This window comes from Gobio gobio (genome assembly GCF_949357685.1).
Source record: "Gobio gobio genome assembly, chromosome: 6".
Lineage (NCBI taxonomy): Eukaryota > Metazoa > Chordata > Actinopteri > Cypriniformes > Gobionidae > Gobio > Gobio gobio.
In genome coordinates, this window is record NC_137102.1 from 35,068,314 (window position 1) to 35,076,236 (window position 7,923).

A 7,923-nucleotide genomic window follows, 5' to 3' on the forward strand; every position below is an offset into this window, starting at 1 on the left:
TCTAAAAATGCAGAATGTTTTCTGTGATGGGTAGGTTTAGGGGTAGGGGTAGTGTAGGGGGATAGAATGTACAGTTTGTACAGTATAAAAACCATTAAGTCTACAGTCACTGACAAAAGTCTTGTCGCTTGTGTACAAATTGACCTGAAGTGTCGCTGAAATATATTTCTAATCAAGATTTTTTTTACAAGAAATGGCTCATTTTAATCCCAACAGCTTTTGTAATAATGTTTCAGTGCAAAACAAAACTGTCAAAAAGTATTCTAATATTCACAGCTTGGTAAAGCCCATTGAGTCAATTTTTGCAAAGACATAAGTCTTGTCGCCTTGTCATATGAGCTTCACCTGTGACTAATAATGGATCAATTAGGTCTCAGGTGTGTATAAAAAGAACCCCAGTACACTAGACCTTCACATCAACTGCAACTAGACCTCTGCAAACATGCCTAAGATTCACCCTGAGACTAAAGTTTTGATTATCAAGAGGCTGAAGACCAGATCCACTGCTGATATGGCAGACACCTTCAATGCGTCTCACCGTCAAGTACAGAGGATAAAAAAAGATTTGAAGAGACTGGAGACGTTTTTGACAAGCCCAGGTCAGGCAGACCCCGCAAGACAACTGCTCGAGAGGACCGTTTGTTGGCTCAAAAATCCAAGGCCAGCCCATTTTCCACTGCAGCAGAGCTCCACGAGACCTGGTCACCTGAAGTCCCTGTGTCAACCAGAACAGTTTGTCGGATTCTGTCTCGAAATGGCCTCCATGGTCGAATCAGTGCCCAGAAGCCAGCACTAAACAAAAGACAATTGAAAAACCGTGTGGCATTTGCCAAGGCCCACAGCCTGCTAAAAGGATGGACGCTGGAAAAGTGGCAGAAGGTGGGTTTTTCAGATGAATCTTCTGTTGAATTACACCACAGTCACCGCAAATATTGCAGGAGACCTACTGAAGCCCGCATGGATCTGAGATTCACCCAGAAAACAGTGAAGTTTGGTGGCGGAAAAATCATGGTCTGGTGTTACATCCAGTATGGGGGTGTGCGAGAGATCTGCAGGGTGGAAGGCAACATCAATAGTATAAAATACCAAGAAATCTTAGCTACCTCTTATATTCCCAACCATAAAAGAGGCCAAATTCTGCAGCAGGATGGTGCTCCATCGCATACTTCCATCTCCACATCAAAGTTTCTCAAGACGAAGAAGATCAAGATGCTCCCGGATTGGCCAGCCCAGCCACCAGACATGAACATCATTGAGCATATGTGGGGTAGGATGAAAGAGGAAGCATGGAAGACGAAACCAAAGAATATTGATGAACTCTGGGAGGCATGCAAGACCGCGTTCTTTGCTATTCCTGATGACTTCATCAATAAATTGTATGAATCCTTGCCAAACCGCATGGATGCATTCCTTCAAGCTCATGGAAGTCATACAAGATATTAAATTTGGATCTCACAGCACCACTACTTAATTTGCTGACATATTTTTGTATTTGTAGTAAATTTGTTCACTTTCTGTATAGGCGACAACTTTTGTCTTGCCAAAATTTGACCTTTCTGTCTTGATTAAATGATAAATCTTTTTTTCAGTGAAACTAATTTATTTCAGTGCATTAAACATCATATGGGAGGGTTTTAGCTTTTCATATGAGCTATTTCTAACACCAATTGATTAATTAAAAGTCAGGTTAATAGCAGGTGTTTCTACAAAATAGATAAGCAACAAGACTTTGTCAGGGACTGTATGGAATGTCCTCATAATGTAGTTGCACCAACGTGTGTGTGTGTGCGTGTGTGCGTGTGTGTGTGCGTGTGTGCGTGTGTGTGTGTGTGTGTGTGTGTGTGTGTGTGTGTGTGTGTGTGTGCGCGTGTGCACAAAACTTCACCCAAGATTTGATTAGAATTTTTTCTTTTTTTTTTTTCTTTTTAATGTCAGTGGGAGAAAAAGAAAACCTCCACTAAGCTTTACAGACACTGTTATGAATATGGTCAGACTACTTTAATCCACTGTGCAGTAAGGTCTTCTTTGTAGAGTTTTAAAGACGATTAAAACAAATACAACAAATATTTTTGGTGGTCATGCAACAGCACAAATTGGTTTTGGTGGTCGTGCAACAGCACTTATTTTGCCTTTGGCCATTCATTTCTGATGGTATGCTGCAAAGCATTCCTGCTTTGCATTCATACTCAGGAATACATGACATTTCTGGCATTTCCATCTCGACACTCCCTTTGGACAGAGGTTGCATCGCCCCCGCTTGTTAGAGTGTAGTGGCAAATGTCCGAAGTTGTCATATTGTACATCTGTTTGTGGGTTGGAGGGTCTTGGGGTGTTGGACTTTTTGTTTGACGACATCTGTGGTGGAGAGGATGATGAAGGTCGGCCAACTTTGGATGCTGGCTTGTTGACTTGAGCCAAAGTGTGCGACTGCCAGACGGAACTTTTTGAGAGGCAGCAGTGCTTCTTTCAGGAGTCTGCAGTCCCGCTTGTAGACAAGCCAGGCATTTGAGATGCAGAGGTCGAGGATGTATCCAAACAGGGGAAGGTACCATCGCCTGGATTTCGCCGGGGCCTTATACATGTATACCAGCATGTCAGACAGATCAATGCCTCCCATATGCTGATTGTAGGCAGGGATGAGTGATGGGCACGGGTCAGCGACCTTTGCTTTGGCCTCTTTGCTCCACCGTTTGACAGAGGAAAGAGGTGTGATCCCACAGGCACTGCTAAGAAGGCTCACACATTTATTATCGAACCATTTCACTGCGAGCAGCCCTTCAGCAGACATAAAGTCAAAAGCTCCACGTCCTTCCTTCATCAGCTCTTTGTCCATCTTTAAGGTTGCTCCACCCATGCGGTTTGATCGGACAGTGCCAATGCACCTGATGCCCAGGTTCTCTTGCAGGTTGTGGACCAAGTCGAAACTGGTGAAGAAGTTGTCACAGAAGACGACTGAAAGTCTTGGCAGTGTGATGGTTTTGCAGTGTTGTCACAAGTTTGGCCCCTAGAAGCAGTGCCTCCTCCTGCTCAGTTAGGGCAACGTTGAAGAATGTGGACACCCCCTGATAGAGCAGAAAGTCATGAATGATGCCAAATGAGCTGGCCTGGCAAAACAATTTAAAGCCCCACTTGTCTGGCTTGTTGGCAATATACTGGCGGAGAGAGCCAGCCCTTGTGCTTTTATACGCCACCATGACCTCATCCACACTGTGCTGGTAAGTGGATGAGATCAGAAGACAAAATGTCAAAAAGGGGGCGGATTTTGTAGAACCTGTCTGGACTGCCATTGCACTGCTGATTATCATTAAAATGAAGGTACCGGCATAACAGCTTGAATCTTCTCCTTGGCATAATATCGGCTATCACACTGAATCGTGACTCAATGTACCAGTAGTCATCGATGGCTGGGAAACTGAAAACACCCATGAAGAGAAGCATTGCCAGGAATTTTTCAATCTCTTCAGGACTGGTGCTGATTGGATCTCCCAGCTCCTGGGCAGCATAGAGATTGGTTTGCTCAGAGATATGTGTAATCATCTCATACGTGAAGAGCATTTTAAAATACTGAAAGGGTGTCTTTACTGCATCAGGGAGGTTAAAACTTGAGTCTGGAACCTGGAATGTCTCAATGTCTTCATGCCTCCACAATCTTCTTCTGCCTTCCTTTCCATCTGGGGGTGATGGTTCAGGTGTGTCCTGTAGCTCTGCCAAAGAAACAGTTTTCAGGGAGTTTTTCCCCATTCTCCTCTTCTTTTTGGACGGTGGTTTAGAGGATGAACTTGTTGAGGCAACCTCGTCCTCATCCATTGAATCAAAATAAGTGTCCCCACTCTCTTCTGCTGGTGTGGGCAGACAATTTGGATCATCTACGGGGTCATCATCACTCAGATCCGCATCTGAGTCCTCAGGGTTTTCTGGCACAAGGGCCAGAAAAGTGTGTGGTCTTGAACCGTAAAATGATTTGGCGTCCATCTATCATGTCTAAAACATAAAGAAAACAATTTGTATTACAAACCACGTACTCTTACAATGCTAGTCATATAGTAATACACAAACATAGTCAATTTTAAATTATGAAATTAATATTGGTATTAATTCTTCAAATTTATTCTTGATATTTACCATATACAGTACAGAAATGGTGAAAAAATGATATTGATCAAATATTTTTCATCAAATATGTAATTGAATAATATTAAATTAATCATTTTAACAACACTAACCCTTTTGTACATTGTAAATAGCTCATTTTACCAACATTAACTAATTTGACCAACATTAGCTAGCTTCTCTACCATAAAATCACATAAAAAAGCACCAGTCACGACTGCAAAGCCCTGCAAAGAGTGGTGCGCTTATCCGAGCGCATCTCAGGCTCAGCTCTCCCGTCTCTGCAGGACATCTACACCAAACGCTGCAGAGGTAGAGCTACTAAAATCATCAGAGACATTAATCACCCTGCAAACTCTCACTTCACCCTGCTGCCATCTGGTAAGCGCTTCCGTAGCCTGATGGCAAAGACTGAAAGACTCAGGAGGAGTTTCTTCCCCCAGGCCATCAGACTCCTGAACTCAGTCACGTGACTTCACTTCACCCCCGCACACACATAAACATACAGTTTTTTAACATTAACATCCACATACTGCAATTGCACTGCACTTTACGTTCCTATTGTTACTGCGTAACAACCTGTAATAAACCTTGCACATTATACTTCTTTATATATACATATTATATATTTTATGTTAACCACTTATTTTTAAGTCTACAGTTTATCTCACTTATCATATCCACATATTTTTTTATATATTTTTTTTTTTTATCTTATTTCCTATTTTTATCTTTTACTTGATTTATTTATAATTCTACTTATGTTAATACTTTTTATTCTAATTTTATTCTATTTCTATTTAATTTCTTGTAACTGTTATTTGCACTGTCCATGGAGCGGACCTGTTTACATTTCACTGCCAGTTGTATATTGTGTATATAACTATGTATGTGACAAATAAAACTCTTGAATCTTGAATCTTGAAATGTAAACTCAACCGTTTGGTAGAGCAAAATTATTTGACCCTTATAAGACTTATTTTTGTTTAATTAAGTTACATAATTCTGTTTAACAACTCCCCTGAAATGATCATATGTTAAAAAAATTGTCTTACCTTTAAAAGTCCCGCCGATATGCGTCATCAAAGGACGAGTACATTTTCGCTGTGTCACGTGCTGTTTGAAGGAACACTGAAAAGGCATGCTGCTCACAGACACAGTGCCATTTAGTGGATTTTTCTAGCATTGCACAACTACACCAAACGATAGAGATGGCTCATTCAGGTTGAGGTAAACGATGCATTTTTCAATGAAATATAGTGACTTAAAGTGACTTTAAGTGTGGTCTACCAAATGGAGTAGTACCTTAATTAATATCACTTACTTAGCACACGTTAAGCATGTTTTTCAAGTTAAAGGATCATCCAATATGTTTGTGTCTTTCTTACTTCAATAGAAATAAATTTTTAAGAAATGAAGGCCTGGGTTCTAAAAGTGAAATCATCTCCATTGCATTTACTTTATGCATTCGAAAACGATCTCGAAAATATATTGCATCAAAATGTTGCAATGGGTCACTTGTATGTCTGCAAGAATGCATCTAGCTGGTGTTAAACATCGATCGTCATTGACATAGTCCAAGTAATCCATGTGTCTTCTTTGACAAACGACCTTAATCTGAAGTTCACCTGCCTCCATGGTAGGTTTAATTTATGCCTCAAATTTAGTCCTGGAGTAGCTCTGGTCTTCCTCCAGGAAATCAGCTTATTAAACTCTGGACTAAACTAAGTCTAGGATTATTTAAAACCATGACAGAGAAAGCAGATTTCTGTTAATCTGGTTTAAAGGGCCATTTTAGTCCAGGACTAGGCTTAATCTCTGTCCGGGAAACCACCCCATAGTGTTGCAATGTATAAGATAAAATAGATCAAATGCAATACAGATATATACAATGTCAAAATCATAACTACTTCTCTTTGACCTGCTTTGCCCTTATAAAGTTCATATTTGACAATTCAAGCCTTAAACAAACACACAAAGCTTTTGATTCCATTGAGCACCGTTTTCTTTTGCATACTTTAAATGTATTTGGATTTGGTAAATCTTTTATAAGGTTATCAATAGCTCTGTCATTGTTAATTTTGACACTTCCAAAAAGTTTGCTGTGACAGTGTTACACATTGCACATACACATTTTCATGTTGTTTTTACTTTTGCCTATTGTTTATTTATGGGTTGCAGTGAAACATCTTCTGTTGTTATGCTAGGGCATATCGTCATCAGTGATGTTTCGCAAGGCCATCGGGTGTTTCAAATCTTGCAAACATCAGACACCCTCTCTCAGGTGACCTACTGAGGTTGATCAAGACTCAGCTTGTGCCATAGCAGCAATTTTGCACGTATCTGCTCTCTTGATCCACAGCCACCTGAGGCCCATTTCAGAAAGGAGGTTAAGTGTTAACCCTGAAATGAGGGTAATTCAAGCCCATTTCTGAAAGAGAGGTAGCTTATACTCAGAATCAGTTACCATGGTAACTTACTCTGTGAACTTAACCTGGTCAGGAGTAAGTTTTCTCTGGTAAACCCAGTTTATTTATTTCTCCTCCCCCTTTTTAAAGCGTAAGTGGTGTTTAAATACCCCATTCATTCAGTACATTCATTGATTGCACACATTTTCGTCACACAGAGTCTGTCTAAAATGGCATGTCCTTTTATATTTTTTTGTAAGATGAGGTTTATAGAACTCCTTAACTGGTAACTGAAAATACACAAGACTGTTACAACATGTAGTTCTACATGAATTAAACTGGCATTTACTGAACATTACTGTTCTGTGTTCATCTGTACTGAAGAATTTGATGGACCCTCCTTCATGCTGTTCTGTCACGCTGTGACAGATTGATTGTGTAGATTGTGTGAAGTGTAGACCAATAGTATTAACAAGACCAAAGCATGCACATGACCAGCAAAAATATGCTCAGGTTTGGGTGCTCAACAAAATAAATAATAAAAAAACAGAAAAAAAGTCGGCACACCAAAGCTCCAAAATATGCAAACATTTTTATCATGGACTCACACAGGGTTTACGCTTTTAGGCTCTTCATCAGACAATTAAAAAACATTTACCCAATAAGCCTTTATACTTACTACTTTATGACACATGGAGAAAAAAAAAAGAAACGAAAAAGATACTAAAAGGCAAAAGAAAAATATAAGATACTAAATGTGAAAGTCACATTTTAAACACACTGCATAAACACAGAAAACCAAGAGAAAATCTTAAAGAAACGGACAAATATCAAAATCTTTATTTAATCCCCTAGGTGCTAAAGTACCTAATGTGTAAATCCAAAAAGTCACCTCCACGCCATATATATTTGACTAATTCTATTCCTACGTATTATAAGGTAGAGAGCAAATCAGACAACCTCATAAAATGATAGTTCCTTATTAGGTAATCAATAATTACTGAATGAGATTGACATCACTATGAACTAATAGGTATGACAAATTATAAAGAATTACTTATTAATTAATAATCACAGGGCCCACTGCACCAGCAAAAGGTCTGACAATGGCTCTGAGGATTACATCCCACTACCTAACAGCAGTAAGGGAACCATTGGCTAGCACGTGGAGGTCTGTGCAACCCTCCAAGGATATTCCTCCCCAGACCATTGGCACACTCATAAAGTCTGTTTCTAACAGTTTGGTCAGAAACATGCACACCAGTAGCCTGCTGGAGGTCATTTTGTAGGGCCCTGACAGTGCTTCTCCTGTTCCTCCTTGCACAAAGGAGCAGATACCAGTTCTGCTGCTGGGTTGTTGCTCTTCCATGTCCCTGTCCAGCACTCCTCGTGTAACAGCCTGACT